General features: G+C 40.8%; 1 pseudogene across 1 annotated transcript; it reads right to left on the reverse strand.

Moving 5' to 3' along the window:
- Window positions 1-2,650: 2,650 nt before the first annotated feature.
- LOC306668858 (alanyl-tRNA editing protein Aarsd1-like) lies at window positions 2,651-4,524 on the reverse strand (annotated as a pseudogene). Its single transcript has 3 exons — window positions 4,424-4,524; window positions 3,175-4,018; window positions 2,651-3,109 (listed from the first exon to the last, which is right to left on the reverse strand). The product of its transcript is annotated as an alanyl-tRNA editing protein Aarsd1-like (transcript).
- Between the last annotated feature and the right edge of the window lie 10,575 nt (window positions 4,525-15,099).

A 15,099-nucleotide genomic window follows, 5' to 3' on the forward strand; every position in this document is an offset into this window, starting at 1 on the left:
GAGTAGATGTCATTCCCCATTTAGCTTCTACTTTCCTAGGATGGATGTATTCCATGGGCTATTGCAGGGAACTAGAAGTTCCTGCAGTTTGAGGTTCTGAATGATCTTTATTTAATAAGCCCTTTTTTTGTCTCTAGGCATAGGGGGTATTTTCTCTAATCTGCAAAGACAGAGGGATCCTTTAAGACTATTTTAATTGGGACTGCACTTTTTGTCCATCCAATCTTGCCTCCAGGGACCTATACTTCAGGGTTTATATCACATTTTAATAGAGGTAGACATAATGGTCCTAGTGGTCCTAAATTCATTGATGGAAGCCTGGAGTTTTGAAAGTAAATCTCTTCCCAATAAAGAGGTTAGGCCCTCTGAGACTATCTGGAATACATGAGAAAACATCATTCCATTCCCAACTCAGTGGGTGAGTAAACTTTCTGGTGATAGGCCATCCAGACACCCCTTGCACCATTATAGTATTAGAGGAAAGAGGTCCAGGGTAAGAGGTGAGTACAAAAAACTGGCACCAGTGTCCAAGAGGAAACTGACTTCTTGGCTCCCTACATAGAAGCATACCTGGGGCTCGTGAATAGTGATAGGAGTTACAGGAACCATTAGAATCCAGCTCAGGCCTGTGTGGAGGAATCCGCCTCAAGAACCTATGTGGTTCAGGACAGTTACTACTTCAATGATTACCTTGACATTTAGGACAGGGCTTCGGAGGCCATTTGACCCATGGGCGCTCCCATTGGAAATGTACCTCCTCTCCACAATGGAAACGAGTCTCTTTTGTGACTCGTGGTGCATTCTGTTTTTTCTTTTCTTATCCAGGAAGCTTACTCTCTTATGGCCATGACCAGCACCTCAACCTTTTTCCTCAGCTACGCTCCCTTTTCTTCTTTTCCTCTTGACCTCTATAATAAAAAATGGAAGACACAAGCTGGAGGATATCATCTAAGGATTGATCATGGTCATATGCCAATTTCTGTAATTTCATCTGAATGTCTGGGACTGACTGAATGATAAACTTATCTTTCAAAAGTAGGTGGACCTCTACAGATTCAGGATCTAGAATGGTGTTTTCTTATTACCTCCCTGAGTTTCTCCACGAAAATAGGACTTGTATAATCTCAGATCACTTGGTGATCTTAATGGTCTTTTGTTTGATTAATGGTCTTTTGTTTGATTCTCCTATCGGAGGGCCTCAAGGATTAATATCTGGACATGTCTAATTTTCCACACATCCTGCTCAACATTCAGATCAAAGTCAGGATCATTTCTGGGAACCCCACTGTGCACCAGATAGATAATTGGGTTTACTTCTAGTTTGTGCTGCTGGAGCACCAGCAAGATGTAGGTCATCCCCGTATTGTTCAGCTGCTTTTAGGGTGGCCTTCTTCTCCTTGGAAATAAAAGTTTGGTTAAGTAATAGTATAATATCTTTCCAGGTGAGGTCAAACACCTGGCCTAAGTTCTGAAACTCCTCAACATATTTATCGTGATCCTCTGAAAACCTCCCTAAATCCATCTTTATCGTTTTAAGTCTTGGAGGGAGAAAGGGGTATGTACTTTAGTCCAAATTCTCCAGCTGGCATCTCTTGGCAAGGTGATATATTTGACCTGACTATTGGGGCAGATGAAGGAGGGCTAGGGTATGGAGGACAGAAGGACTGCTGATGGAGACCAGCAAGAAGTGGAAGTTTTGAGGGTTTCCCTTGTTCCTTTCCCTCAATAGGCGATTCCTTAAGGTGTCTTCCTTTCATTGTATTGATTACTGAGGCCAGGCCTGGCAGCATAAGAAAATGAGGTGCTTTGGCTTTGGATGTCTGTGGGTCAAACACATCCCTATTTCCCAGTATGCAGGCTAGTGGTGAACCTGGAAATACTGCTGAGAGTGAAGCTCACTCCCATCTGAGTCCTGGAAATGTCTCTCCATGAGCTTCAAAGCAGTCCAGAAAAACCTGCCTCTTATCACCTGGTTTTGCCAAATCTTTCTGGCCTATTTGGCAAAATACTAGTGATTCAGTTTACCCCATGCCAGAGACCCAGGAGATTTCAGACTTAGGGGACTTACTGACCTTCTCCTAACATTATAAATTTCCAAATATGAACACCCATGAAAAAGGAAAAAAAGAACTTGCGTATTTCTCTGCTCTGTGGGCAAAGGGATCTCCAGAGGCTTAGGGGGACACCCAGTGGTCATTAGACATATAACACCCTTTTCCCAGAGGAGTTTATGGAAGGAGTTGATTTTTTTTTTAAATGCCTCTTTCTTGTATCTTAAAGAAAACACATTGAGCACATCTGAGCACAGGAACAGCAATGGGAAGATTCTAAACAGGCTTGTAAAGGCTTACTATGCAACCAAAGGGAACCCAGGCATTTTCTTTCTTCCTTCCTTCCTTCCTTCCTTCCTTCCTTCCTTCCTTCCTTCCTTCCTTCCTTCCTTCCTTCCATCCTTCCTTTCTTTTTTTATGCCTATCAGGCACCAAATCAGAAAACTGTTATTCACAAACATGCTAATCACATAAACACACTGGAGTATACTGTACAAATTAGTCATAAATTTAAGTGGTAGTAGCACCATTTTGAGCCACATTATTTTATTGTCCAGGAGACTCCTTTCATGGTCACAGGGGGTGGGCACCCTGCATTCTCACCCCTCAGTGCTCTGCTTGCTGACGTAGTTCTGTAGAAGCACCTGCACCTCTGCCTGACAGCTCATCTTGGCGACCTCGCCCTGGAAGTGGCCTTTCTTCCCTGCTCCTTTGCCCTCCAGGACCTCAGCTACCATTCTCTCCCTCTCACACAAGAGGGTCCATGCAGTGTTAGAGTCCATGTAGCAATACCTGGGCTCCAGTGTCTACAGTCTCTGCTGGCCCTGCCAGTAAGAAAAGCCCAGCACCTTTCTCATCTCCCACTGTTAGGAAGAGGATGTTCTCCTTGAACCCAATCGCATTGGCAATGATATTCATGAACTCAGAATCGCCCTCCTTCCTGTGTAGTATCAATACACCTCCCCAGTCTGGGCTATTCCTGAGACCATGGGCAATGTGCACAACCAGGTCTCTGAGCGGATTCAGGTTATTCTTCTGCAGGAGCAGAAGGAGGAGTTCTGGAGCGTTATCACTGGAGGAGTTCTGGAGCGTTATCACTGGAGGAGTTCTGGAGCTTTATCACTGGAGGAGTTCTGGAGCTTTATCACTGCTTCTACGTGATCTTCTGTTCCACACCTAAGCAGAGTGGTCTGTGCCTTTTCAGTGTCATGATTTCTCTCCATCCACTTCAGCACCTGGATCCCAGCCGGAAATATCAAGTTGGTTTTGGTTTTTTTCCCCCTCAGTGCCCCAAATTTTAATGACCTAAAGGTCACTGAGATTGTTTACATGAGTTCCACAGCACATGTTGGAATGGTAACAACTCAAATGGGTCTGGCATGATCATCTGGTAATTCCTGGCCCCTCACCTTCTCCACCTCAGGATCATTCAGGCTCAGTTCTTACATATTCACAGGCAACCGATCTCTGATTTTTTCATGGACACTCTGCTTAATGGCAGGTACTTGTTCTGCAGTCATAGAGGGACTGTCCAGCTCAATTATCCTCCAGTCTCCCTAACTCCCATGATGTTGTCTTCAAACCAAACAGATTATCAGCCACTGCTGTGATGAGATGCTGCCCTGGATGCTGTTCCATGTGATCAAACCTCTGCTCCCTGTCAACCTGGACCTGAACTTGGCTCCCAGGGACCAGAGGCATCTATGTGAAATGATCAGCCTGGGCTCCCTGGCAAGTCACTCTCAGTACAGAGATGTCAGTGTTTGTACCGTGGTCCTCAGACTGTCCCCCGCCCTCAGGGAAAAGCAATGTGTCTTCCAACATCACATGGAAACCACTCAGCACTTCTTTCTTGCCATCGTTCTCATCAGTCTGCAGCTCCACCTGCTGGCAAGAGAACTCGGTGGGGGGTGGTGAACTCCCAGGTATAGCTGTCCCGCTGACACGGGACCCGGAACCCACACACACTCCAGGCGTTTTCTTACTAACCGTTTCATGTCCCTCTCTCAGCCCTAGAGTGTGAATCGCTAGCGTCTGAACTGAAAAGCAAGAGGAGAATCCAGGAGGGGTTGGATGCGGGGAAGTACAACATGACCCTCAAGGGGGCTAGTGTTATTGGCCCTTTCCCTCAGTGACACCTACCTACTGATCAGCCTAGATAGCCCTTGGGATGGTCCTAAGGAAAGTCCATGAAAAGGAAACTTCGGAATTTGCTTATGAGTAGCCCAGGCCAGAACCCTGCAGTTGTTCCAACCACTTCACCCACTCCATGCCTCCAAAGGTAGACCTGGATTAGAGACACTGTGTACCCATGCCAATCACTCTCTGGGCCTGAATAGAGCCCAAGATGCCTTCAGTAGAACCCAACATACCTAATCTGCAGAATAGGTGACTCAGAGCTGCCTAGGCCAGGAACCCTCTCACCCATGTCTTGTAGAATGGCAGCTTCACTAAGTGAACTTAAAGAGCCCATGGGTGCCCATTATTGCCCTCCAGAAAGAAAGATGCACCTCAGTCAGATGTGGGCTGCGTGTAAAGGAGCTTACCTTGGTGAAATGCTCAGTAGGAACTCCAAATATGATACCACTAGTTACCAGTGACGACGAGTTCCATTTCCCCAGATGTTAAAGATTGAATGCCAGAGAAATGCCGAAGCAAACATAGAAAGCAAGTTTTATTTAAAGAACAGAAACAGACTTCTCTGTAGAGAAGGTGACCCAGAGTTGGCATTCAAAGAAGTGGAGTGTCCCACCCCTTTTATACATTTAGATTCTCTTTGTTCTCCTGCTCTATTCTCCCTGATTTTTCCCCATCCTGCATAGGTGACCAGTGGCCAGGGTGAGCCAAATGGACAAGGGAAAGGCCAATGGTGGAGTGAGCCAGGTGGTGAGATAAGAGCCAGGAGGTATTAACTAACAATGCTTACAACTCCCTGCAGGGAGGAACAATTCCTGGGGCAGGTTACCTTAGCAACAATTTGGAGCAGAAGCAGGAATAGGAAAGGCTTTGAAAGGAGGAGGGAGAAAGGGCAGCATTTTATTTTCTTTCCGACCAGCCCCCACTTCCTGATCAGACCCAATTATTTATTATCTATCTTGACTGTGTTTTTGTCCCTCAGCTTCACCACTAAGTTGCTGAGACTGGCCTCAAACTCACAACGCTCTATCTCAGATTTCTGAGTAGCTGGGGTTACAGGTATGTGCTACCACACCCCATTCAAGAAACTTTGTCATGAGACTTTGTATATGTGAATATTTACTTATTCTACCACCCTGCGACTTAATAATTTAACAAAGTATAGGTTGGAAATGGTGTCTTTCAAAATTTTGAAGGTATTACTCACTGTCTTCTAGTCCCAGTTGTTATTGAAATCATACAAATTTTTTACATTTTGTTTGAAACCTGGTTCTTTTCCCACCCCCACCCCCACCAATTTGTCTGTACTCTGTTCTTGTTGCACATGTGTCATTTGGTGGACTGTTTCTGTCCATTGTGTCCGGCACTCTGGGTATGATTTCTTTCAAGTAGGAATTCACATTTTTCAGTTAAATTTTTTCAAATTATTTTACTCTTGTCCTTGTGTTCTCTGTATACTTATTTTCTTTCTCTGAAATTAAAAAATGGGTCTCCTGAACTGGACTTTCTTTAATTTGCTTTCTTTCTTTGCTTTCCTCACCTCAACTTATTTTTTCAATTTTTAAAAAAATATTTTATTTGTTCTTTGTAGTCATACATGACAGTAGAATGTATTTTGATGTATTATACATAAATGGAGTAGAACTTCCCATTCTTGTGGTTGTACATGATGTGGAGTTACACTGATTGTGTATTCATATGTGAACATAGGAAAGTTATGTCCAATTCATTCTACTATCTTTCCTATTCCCATCCTCCTCCCTTCCCTTTATTCCCCTTTAATGCAAAGTACTTCTATTCTTCCATCCCCATCCTCTTATTGTGTGTTAGCATCTGCATATCAGAGAGAACATTGGATTTTTGGTTTTGGAACTGGCTTATTTCACTTTGCATGATAGTCTCTAGTTCCATCCATTTACTGGCAAATGCCATAATTTCATTCTTCTTTCTGGCTTAGTAAAATTTTATTGTGTATATATACCACAGTTTCTTTATCCATTCAACTGTTGAAGGGTACTAATTTGGTTCCATAGCTTAGCTATTTTGAATTGAGCTGCTATAAACATTGATATGGCTGTGTCACTACAGTATGCTGATTTTAAGTCCTTTGGGCATATACCAAGGAGTGAGATAACTGGGTCAAATGATGGTTCCATTCCAAGTTTTCTGAAGAATCTCCATACTGTTTTCCATAGTGGTTGCACAAATTTGCAGTTCCACCAGAAATGTATGAGTGTACCTCTTTCCCCTCATTCTCATCAACATTTATTGTAACTTATATTCTTAGTAATTGCCATTCTGACTGGAGTGAGATAGAATCTCTGTAGTTCTAATTTGCCTTTCTCTAATTGCTAGAAATGTTGAACATTTTTTCATATATTTGTTGACCAATCATGTTTCTTCTGAGAAGTGTATGTTCATTTCCTTTGCCCATTTATTAATTGGGTTATTTGTTTTGGGGGTGTTAAGTTTTTTGAGTTCCTTATATATCCTGGGGATTAATGCTCTATCTAAGGTGCAGGTAGCAAAGATTTTCTCCCATTCTATAGGCTTTCTCTTCACATTCTCTATTGTTTCCTTTGCTGTGAATAAACTTCTTAGTTTAATACCATCCCATTTATTGATTCTTGATTTTACTTCTTGTGCTTTAGTAATCTGGTTGAGGAATTTGGGTTCTAAGATGATATGAGGAGATTTGGGCCTATTTTTTCATCTATTAGGCACAGAATCTCTGGTCTAATGCCTAGATCCTTTCTACAGTTTAAATTGAGTTTTGTGCAGGGTAAGAGATAGGAGTTTAATTTCATTTTGGGACATAGGGCTTTCCAGTTTTCCCATTTGATGAGGCTATCTTTTCTCCAATATATGTTTATGACACCTTTATCTAGTATGAGATAACTGTATTTATGTAGGTTTGTCTCTGTGTCATCTATTCTATACCATTGACCTTCTTGTGGTATTTGGTATTTGGTGCCAATACCATGCTGTTGTTGTTAGTATGGCTCTGCAGTATAAGATCTGATACTGTGTTGCTACCTACTTCACTTTTCTTGCCGAGTATTGCTTTGGTTATTCTAGACCTCTTATTTTTCCAAATGAATTTCACGCATGCTTTTTCTATTTATATGAAGAAACTCATTGGAATTTTAGTAGGAATTGCATTAAATCTGTATAGCACTTTTGGTAGTCTGGCCATTTTGACAATATTAATTCTGCCTATCCAGGAACATGGGAGATCTTTCCATCTTCTAAGATCTTCTTCACTTTCTTTTTTTAGTGTTTTGTGGTTTTCATTGTAGAGGTCTTTTACCTCTTTTGTTAGATTAATTCCCAAATATTTCATTTATTTGCTTTTTTCTTTACTTTGTGGGAGAATTGCTAACTTCATATTCCAAATCTCATTTTGAATTTTTCATGTCTTATATTTTTAATCTTCAAAAACACCCTCTACTTTTTCTTTGTCACATTTTCAGAGTTTTGAATTACTTATTAATTCAGAGTATTCTTATTTCCCAATGGATATTAATGCTGTTATATTTTTACATGTTTACATTAATGCTGTTTTCCTTTACTCTGTATAATTCCTGTTTCCTTTTCCTCCTCCTCCTTCTACTTCTTCTTCTTCTGCTCTCCTCTCCTCTTCCTTCCTTTCTTTTTTCTTATTTTATTGCCTGCGTGAATAGTCATATGCTCATATTTGAGTGGCACATCAGAAACTCAAATGGAAGTTGAATTTAGATGAAGCTCTTCAACTATGGTATTCATTGTAGAATGATCTGACTGGGACATTCCCTTGTTAAATTCCCAATGTTGGCATCATTGGTTTTTTGCTCGTTTCTTTTTTCATTTGCTTAAGTTTCCCAGAGAAGAATTGGAGGAAATAATTCTGGCTTTGAGAACTGCTTTATGGTGCTGGGATTGAATCCAGGGACTCACTAATATTAGCCAAGTATACCACTGAGCTACATCACCAGTGTATTTCTTTTTCTTTTATTTTGAGACTGAAGCTCATGAAGTTGCCCAGGCAGGATTCAAACTTGGGATCCTTCTACCTCAACCTCCTGACTATCTGGGATATAAGGCTTGTGCCATTATGCCCAGCCTAATCTTCCATATTTAACTTGAAGTCTTGCAGCTAGATCTCAGATGGAAGTGCAGGATGAAGGTACAACATAAGAACCATGTCTGTTGTGATGTGCCCCTAATCTTGCTATCTTTTCATGAACTTGCCCCTTAGCCATTCTTATATGTAACCTCACTAGATAGCAAAGAAAGCATAGAACAGACAAATGTAATTCTATAACATGGTTTTCCTTCTCTCTCCTCAAAATGGGGAAAGTTACAAATTCAGAGAATAGGTTTCTGCCCCCTGTCCATAGTAAGGGAAGGACCTAAAGCATTTATAGAATCACTAGGGATCATGGTTTCCAAATACCATTTCCTAACCCAACCTTGAAATCAGCTGGGAGAGAAAATATGACATGAACAAAATTCAGTGTTCTCCAAAAGATGTCATCTTTGAGTATGATGGCAAAAACACAATGTTTCAGTGGTCTCCTAATCTAATCAAATATCCACTTTTATTATAAAAATAGCACTAGAAGGAGAACCTTTCTGCTCAGAATCAAACTTCAAGTACCTGAACCAGGGAGGCAAGTTCCGGCCCCCAGGTTGCTTCAGGGACCAGGACAGGGCAGCCAGGGACTTCCCCAAGCAGCCCGCAGCCTGGACCCCTCGGGCGGGAAGCGCCTTTCCAGGCTAGCTTCTTGGAGCAGACTGCCCAGTGAGAGCCTTTCCACGCAGAGTCAGCCACAAGTCCCCAAGCCAGTGGTGACCTCCAGCCCGCAAACAGCCTCTGGGACCAGGGCAAGGCAGCCAGAGACCTCTCCAGGCGGACCTGCCCCCCCCCCGGCCTCAGGTTTTTTCCACGGGGCGATCCAAGATGGTGGACTACAGGGTGCCTGCATCTCCAGTCACTCCAGAACCCAGGATCCAAGAAGGGGAGGCATTGAGAGACTTGGACTAAAATAGAGCCACGGGGTGAGTATCCCCCACCCGGTGAAGCGCTGCCCAGGCGGCAGGCATGGATCAGGTGGCTTATTAGAGTAGGGCAGAGCAGCTAGAGTCCTCCCCAGGCAGCCCTGCGCACTCTGGCAGTGGGCTCCTCCCACAGGGCAAGATTCTCCAGCATCTCAGAGCAGGCCCCCCAGTGAGAGCCTTTCTGCACAGAACCAAGCTTCAAGTCCCTGAACCAGGGCGGCGAGTTCATGCCCCCAGGTTGCTTCAGGGACCAGGACAGGGCAGCCAGGGACTTCCCCAAGCAGCTCGCAGCCCGGCCCCCTCAGGCAGGAAACGCCTTTCCAGACTAGCTTCTCGGAGCAGACCCCCCAGTGAGAGCCTTTCCACACAGAGCCAGCCACAAGTCCTGGAACCAGTAGCAGGCTAGGGCACCTTTCTTCAAAAGCACTGCATTATCAAGTTACTCCAAGACTTCAGGCTGCTGAAGGCAGGAAGGTGATACACTGGAAATATACAGGGACAATATAAGCCAATAGAAGAATTCTGCAATATCACAAAGTCCCACTGACATCTGACCAATATGAGAAAACAAGGGAAGAAAATGTCCCAAACAAACCTAGATACTATATCAATAAAACCCAATGACAGCACAGCAGAAGAAATGTCAGAAAGGGAGTTCAGGGAAGCAAACGAGGAGATGAAAGAGCAAATGCAGGCATTGAAGGAGGAGATGAAAGAGCAAATGCAGGCATTAAACGATCACACCAATCAACAGTTAAAGGAGCAAATACGGGAAGCAAGAGATCATTTCAATAAAGAGTTAGAGATATTGAAAAAAAACCAAAAAGAAATTCTTGAAATGAAGGAAACAATAAACCAAGTTAAAAACTCCATAGAAAGCATAACCAATAGGATAGAACACCTGGAAGACAGAACCTCAGACACTGAAGACAAAATATTTAATCTTGAAAACAAAGTTGACCAAACAGAAAAGATGGTAAGAAATCATGAACAGAATCTACAAGAATTATGGGATATCATGAAAAGGCCAAATTTAAGAATTATTGGGATTGAGGAAGGCTTAGAGAAACAAACCAAAGGAATGAACAATCTATTCAATGAAATAATATCAGAAAATTTCCCAAATCTGAAGAATGAAATGGAAAACCAAGTACAAGAGGCTTATAGGACTCCAAACATACAAAATTACAACAGACCCACACCAAGGCACATTATTATGAAAATACCTAACATACAAAATAAAGACAGAATTTTAAAGGCCGTGAGAGAAAAGAATCAAATTACATTCAGGGGGAAACCAATAAGAATATCAGCAGATTTTTCAATCCAGACCCTAAAAGCTAGAAGGGCCTGGAACAACATTTACCAAGCCCTGAAAGAAAATGGATGCCAACCAAGAATCTTATACCCAGCAAAACTTACTTTCAGATTTGACGATGAAATAAGATCCTTCCATGATAAACAAAAGCTAAAGGAATTTACAAAAAGAAAGCCAGCATTGCAGAACATTCTCAGCAAAATATTCCATGAGGAAGAGATGAAAAACAACAATGCAAATCAGCAACGGGAGGAACTGCCTAAAGGAATAGCCAAATAAAGGGGAAACCAAATCATGTCAAAAAACAAAAATGAGTCAAATGACTGGGAATACAAGTCATATCACAATAATAACCCTGAATGTTAATGGCCTGAACTCATCAATCAAAAGACATAGACTGGCAGAATGGATTAAAAAGAAAAATCCAACAATATGCTGCCTGCAAGAGACTCATCTCATAGAAAGAGACACCCATACATTAAAGGTGAAAGGATGGGAAAAAACATACCATGCACACGGACACAGCAAAAAAGCTGGAGTATCCATCCTCATTTCAGATAATGTGGACTTCAAGCCAAAACTAGTCAGAAGGGATAAAGAAGGACATTACATACTGCTTAAGGGAAGCATAAATCAGCAAGACATAACAATCATAAATATCTATGCCCCGAACATTGGCTCATCCATGTACGTCAAACAAATCCTTCTCAAGTCCAGAAATCAAATAGACCACAACACAATAATACTAGGTGATTTTAACACACCTCTCTCACCGCTGGATAGATCATCCAAACAAAAATGGAATAAAGAAACCATAGATCTCAATAACACAATCAACAATTTAGACTTAACCGACTTATACATAATATACTATCCAACAAAAACGAATACACTTTCTTCTCAGCAGCACATGGATCCTTCTCTAAAATAGACCATGTCTTATGCCACAAAGCTACTGTTAGCAAATACAAGAAGATAGAGATACTACCTTGTACTCTATCAGACCATAATGGATTGAAATTAGAAATAAATGACAGAATAAAAAACAGAAACTTCTCCAATACTTGGAGATTAAATAATACACTATTATATGATGAATGGATAACAGAAGACATCAGGAGGGAAATTAAAAAATTTTTAGAAGTAAACAAGAACAAAGACACATCATATCAAAATCTCTGGGACACTATGAAAGCAGTACTTAGAGGAAGATTTATTTCATGGGGTGCATTCAACAAAAGAAGTAGAAATCAACAAATAAATGAATTAACACTACAGCTCAAAGCCCTAGAAAAAGAAAAGCAGACCAACACCAAAAATAGTAGAAGACAGGAAATAGTTAAAATCAGAGCCGAAATCAACGAAATTAAAACAAAAGTAACAATCGGAAACATTAACAAAATAAATAGTTGGTTCTTTGAAAAAATAAAGAAAATTGAGAAACCTTAGCCACACTAACAAAGAGAAAGAGGGAGAAAACTCAAATTCCTAAATTCGAATGAACAAGGAAATATCACAACAGACATGAGCGAAATACAAAACATAATTAGAAGCTATTTTGAAAACTCCACTCCAACAAAACAGAAAACCTTGAAGACATCAACAAGTTTCTAGAGACATATGAACTACCTAAACTGAACGAGGAGGACACACACAACTTAAATAAATCAATTTCAAGCAATGAAATAGAAGAGGTCATCAAAAGTCTACCAACAAAGAAATGTCCGGGACCAGATGGGTTCTCAGCCGAGTTCTACAAAACCTTTAAAGAAGAGCTCATTCCAATACTTCTCAAAGTATTCCATAAAATAGAAGAGGAGGGAACCCTCCCAAACTCATTCTATGAAGCCAAAATCACCCTGATACCTAAACCAGACAGAGACACATCGAGGAAATAAAATTTCAGACATCGACGCAAAAATTCTCAACAAAATTTTAGGAAATCGCATACAAAAATATATTAAAAAGATAGTGCACCACGATCAACTGGGTTTTATCCCAGGGATGCAAGGTTGGTTCAACATCCGGAAATCAATAAATGTCATTCACCATATCAACAGACTTACAGTTAAGAATCACATGATTATGTCGATAGATGCAGAAAAAGCATTTGATAAAATACAGCATCCCTTCATGCTCAAAACACTAGGGAAAATTGGGGTAGTGGAAACATTCCTTAACATTGTAAAGGCCATCTACGCTAAGCCCATGGCCAATATCATTCTAAATGGTGAAAAACTGAAAGCATTCCCCCTAAAAACTGGAACAAGGCAGGGATGCCCTCTTTCACCACTTCTATTCAATATCGTTCTTGAGACTCTAGCCAGAGCAATTAGACAAACCAAAGAAATGAAAGAGATATGAATTGGAAAAGAGGAACTCAAACTATCCCTGTTCACTGATGACATGATTGTATATTTAGAGGAACCTGGAAATTCCACCAGAAATCTCTTAGAACTCATAAGTGAATTCAGTAAAGTAGCAGGTTACAAGATCAATGCTCATAAATCCAATGCATTTTTATACATAAGTGATGAATCTTCGGAAAGAGAAATTAGGAAAACTACCCCATTCACAATAGCATCGAAAAAAATAAAATACTTGGGAATCAATCTCACAAAAGAGGTGAAAGACCTCTACAATGAGAACTATACAACACTAAAGAAAGAAATTAAAGAACACCTTAGAAGATGGAAAGATCTCCCATGTTCTTGAATAGGCAGAGTTAATATTGTCAAAATGGCCATACTACCAAAAGTGCTATACAGATTCAATGCAATTCCAATTAAAATCCCAATGGTGTACCTTACAGAAATAGAGCAAGCAATTATGAAATTCATCTGGAAGAATAAGAAACCCAGAATAGCTAAAGCAATTCTCAGTAGAAAGAGCGAAGCAGGGGGTATTGCAATACCAGATCTTCAACTCTATTACAAAGCAATAGTAACAAAAACGGCATGGTATTGGTACCAAAATAGACAGGTAGATCAATGGTACAGAATAGAAGACATGGACACAAACCCAAATAAACACAATTTTCTCATACTAGACAAAAGGGCCAAAAATATGCAATGGAGAAAAGATAGCCTCTTCAACAAATGGTGCTGGGAAAACTGGAAATCCATATGCAACAGAATGAAACTAAATCCCTATCTCTCACCCTGCACAAAACTCAACTCAAAATGGATCAAGGACCTTGGAATCAGACCAGAGACCCTGCAGATTATAGAAGAAAAAGTAGGTCCAAACCTTCAACTTGTTGGCTTAGGATCAGACTTCCTTAACAGGACTCCCATAGCACAAGAAATAAAAGCAAAAATCAACAACTGGGATAGATTCAAACTAAAAAGCTTTCTCTCAGCAAAGGAAACTATCAGTAATGTGAAGAGAGAGCCTACAGAGTGGGAGAATATCTTTGCCACTCATACTTCAGATAGAGCGCTAATTTCCAGAATATATAAAGAACTCAAAAAACTCTACACCAAGAATACAAATAATCCAATCAACAAATGGGCTAAGGAAAGGAACAGACACTTCACAGAAGAAGATGTACAAGCAATCAACAGATATATGAAAAAATGTTCAACATTTCTAGTAGTAAGAGAAATGCAAATCAAAACTACCCTAAGATTTCATCTCACCCCAATTAGAATGGCGATTATCAAGAACATAAGCAATAATAGGTGTTGGCGAGTGCCGGGGTCCAGCCCTAGCAGGAGTCCATGGGTTCCACACTGGTAAACGGGGCGCAGGGAGACAGCGTTGGCGATGGATAGAGAATGAAAGACACAGACTCTAGTTCTGGTACAATCAATCCCACTTTATTCTGGGGAAGGCTGGGTTTATATACAATTTTCTTCAGGCTATGATGACAGGCTTATGATTAATAAAATGAAAGAAGTTTCCAAAGCATAGGTAGAAATTGTTTTTACCGAAAGATTATGAGAAAACAGTAACCTTACAGATTATCCTTACTTAATCACAATTATTTGAAGCATATCTAACTACGTCAATGAGCTAATACAATGTTTATTTCCTTAATATCTAAACGCTATATGACCTAAGACTATTTTTTATTATTTTTGCGGTAAAGCAATAGACAAATAATGTCATGTGACCATCTCTACTAGGTCCTTCTGGTTAATATCTAAATTGCTGAGGTAAGGGCTACAGGAGGGCAGCGGTCCCAATGGTTATTGTGTATCAATGTTTGTTATAGGGGTGACATATTTTTTGTAGGAAGGAAGGAATGTTGTGAAACCTTATTCTTTTACCTTACCACCACACATAAACAAAACCATCATCTGGATTAAACCACCCTGTAGGAGACAGGGGGAGATCTATATCTACCTTCTCTAAGGGCTTGCCTTTGGGGGGGTACCAGGGCTTGCCATAGATAAAATAAGCTGGTCCATATCTAGTAGCTACTGTGGGAGGTGCTTTATGCCTAGAACTTGGGGAAACATTGTTATCTATAAATTTCTGTGCCCCGACAGGTTCTGGCTGTGCCAGTAAATGCAGTGTTTGATTTTTAACATAATAAAAACATTCTCC

The sequence above is a fragment of the Sciurus vulgaris genome, assembly GCF_902686455.1.
Source record: "Sciurus vulgaris genome assembly, chromosome: 8".
NCBI lineage: Eukaryota > Metazoa > Chordata > Mammalia > Rodentia > Sciuridae > Sciurus > Sciurus vulgaris.